This window comes from Penaeus japonicus, unplaced genomic scaffold (assembly GCF_977035675.1).
Source record: "Penaeus japonicus unplaced genomic scaffold, GWHDUDI00000001_assembly GWHDUDI00000032, whole genome shotgun sequence".
NCBI lineage: Eukaryota > Metazoa > Arthropoda > Malacostraca > Decapoda > Penaeidae > Penaeus > Penaeus japonicus.
The window spans coordinates 10245579-10248495 of NW_028234434.1; positions in this window are offsets into that span (position 1 = coordinate 10245579).

Sequence of the window (2917 nt, forward strand, 5' to 3'; positions counted from 1 at the left end):
TTTACTCGGGGAAAGAGAGATAACCGGAAACAGAGAGACAGACAGAAAGTGTGTGTGTGAAAGAGAGAGAGAGACGGAGACAGAAGCAAAGAGAGAGAGAGAAAGAAAAAAGGAATGAGAGAGAGAAAAAAAGAGACGTGTCCATCGATGCATCCACAGCCCTCCACTCCACAAGGTGCCTCCGCATGGGGCACAGAATACAGGGAAGATGTTACAGTCTCCAGGCAGGCACTGTGAGAGGCTGGAGATACAAATCTCTGGGATGCTGTGTAGGGAGAGGATGAGGAGCGCGTAGGAGGAGTAAGGCTCTTGAGATGGAAGAATCTGAAGAGTTCAAGATGCTTTGTTGAGATTACAAATACGGATGGAGGGGCGCAGAGAGGAACGGGAAAGAGAGAGAGAGGATGAAAAGCGTGGAGGAGTGAGAAAGTGGTATGAAAAAGAGGAAATGGAAACGAACAGATGACAGGAAAAAAAGAACAAGCGGAAGAGAAAAAGAAGGAAAGGGAGGGAAACTAAAGAAAAGACAAGTAAAACCATACGTAAAAAAACAACAACAACTGAATTCAGCAAAGGAAAACAATATAAAAATGTTTAACAAAAAGGATGAAGCAATCTAGAGCGAAAAGGGTTATGGTATGAAGTAAGTCACAGAAATACTGGAAGAGCGAATAATAAAAAAAAAAAATTAAAGGAAAAAAAAAAGAGGAAAGAATGAAAGAGGCAGAGAAGAAGAGGCTGTAGAGAGAAAAACTGAGAATTGGAAAGGAAAGCAAAACGGAAAAAAAGGATAATAATGATTCTAAAATAAAAATCATAAAGAAGATGAGAAAAAAATATAAAAGGGGAAGCAAAAAGTAAGATAAAGAAGTGATGATTAAAGATAAACGGTGATAAATAAGATCAATATAAAACGAGACAAAGGAATGAAAAAGAAGAAAGAGATAAGGAAGAGAATAGGAGAGAAGGGGGGAGGAGGAAGAAAGAAAAAGGGGGAAGCAAACGGGGCATAGGAATGAAAGAGAAGTAAGAGATGAGAAAGAGAGAGAAATCGGGAAGGAAGTGAGAAAAGGAAAGAGAGGGAGGGGGGGGAGGGGAGAGAGAGACGGTAGCAAAGACTGAGAGGGGGGAGAGAGAGGTAAGAATGAGGGAGAAAAGATGAGACAGAAACGAGGTAGCGAGAGAAATAGAACAGACAGGAAAAGAGAGACTGGGGGGAAAAAATGTAAAGAAAAGAGAAAGGAAAAGAGAATAAAAAAAAAAAAAAAAATAGAAATGGCAAAAGGAAAAGAAAGAGACGAAGGAAAATACGATAACAATTGAAAATGAAAAAAGGAAGGAAGAAAACACACGATAATGAATGAAAACAAAAAAGGGCAAGGAAAGGGGTAAAAGCACGAAAAAACATGAAAACAAAAGAAAACAATGAAACATAAAAGGAATAAATAAGAAAAGAAACTACAGACGAATAAGACGAACAGGAGAGAGAAGAGAGGAGAAAAAGAATAGAATAAAAGAATAAGATCAGAAAAAAAAACATATGAGAACAGACAAAGGAACAAAGGAGAGAGGAAAAGATTTCCTTGAAGAAGCGAAAAATAGGATAGATAGGAAGAAGAAAGAGAGAGAAAGAAAAAAATACAATGAAGAGAAGATAAGAAGGGGAAGAACACGAGAGACAAAAGAAGAAAAATAGAAATAGAAGGGAAGATGATAAAAAAAAAAGCAGGAGTCTCTCTGAATCAGCGAGATAGGAAAATAGGATGATTAGAAGAAATAGAAATAAGGAGAAGAATATGAAGAAACAAGAGAGAGAAATAAATAAAAAGATGTAAACGAGAAAGAGAAATAAAGAAAAGGAAGTAAACGAGAGACAGAAATGAAGGAAAGGAAGTAAACGAGAGACAGAAATGAAGAAAAGGAAGTAAACGAGAGACAGAAAGGAAGAAAAGGAAGTAAACGAGAGACAGAAATGAAGAAAAGGATGTAAACGAGAGACAAAGGAAGTAAACAAGAAACAGAAATGAAGAAAAGAAAATGAACGAGAGAGAAATGAAAAAAGGAAGTAAACGAGAGAAAGTAGAGAAAATAAAAGAAAGGGAAGATAACAAATGAAGAAAAAGAAAAAGAAATAAAGAAGGCAATATAAGAATTAATAAGGAGTCTTTCTGAATCAGCGAGAGAGAGGATAAAGAGGAGAGATAGAATAAAAAAAATAAAAAAAAGAAAGGAGAAGGATACGAGACACGAAAGAAGAAATAGAAGAAGGAAGCAATAATAAAAAAAATAGGTTCTATGAATCAGCGAGAGATAGGATAGAAGAGGTAAAAAAAAAAAAAGAAAAACGAAAAAAAAGAAAAGAAGGAGGACATAAGAGAACAGAAGAAATAGAAGAAGGAAGCAATAATAAAAAAAAATAGTCTCTCTCTGAAGCCACGAGAGATGGGATAGAGAGACGAAGAAGAAAAAAACAAGGAGACAAGAAGAGAAAGAAGAATAAAAATAAAAAGAAGAAGAAGAGACAATAGGACCAAGAAAGGAAGGAACACGAAGGAGTCTCTCTTTCTGAAGCCGTGAGAGATAGGATCTCCAAATGATTGTGTTGTGGGATGAATTTTCCGTTTTCCGCCGATATGACTCTGTCAGAAGACCCAAAGACGCTGTAATTTTGTGCGTGAGATTGGATACGTATTTTTCCCCTCTTCCATTTTTCCCCCTTTCCCCTCCCCCCCTCCACCCTTTTTTTTTCTTTTGTGAGGGGAAAAGACTTGACAGGGGAGGAGGAGAAGGAGGAGGAGAGGGAGAGAGAGAGAGAGAGGGGGGTGGAGAGAGGGAGAGAGAGAGACAGACAGAGGGGAGGAGGGAGGGAAGGGGGAGGGAGAGGGAGGGAAGGGGGAGAGAGGGGGGAGAAAGAGTG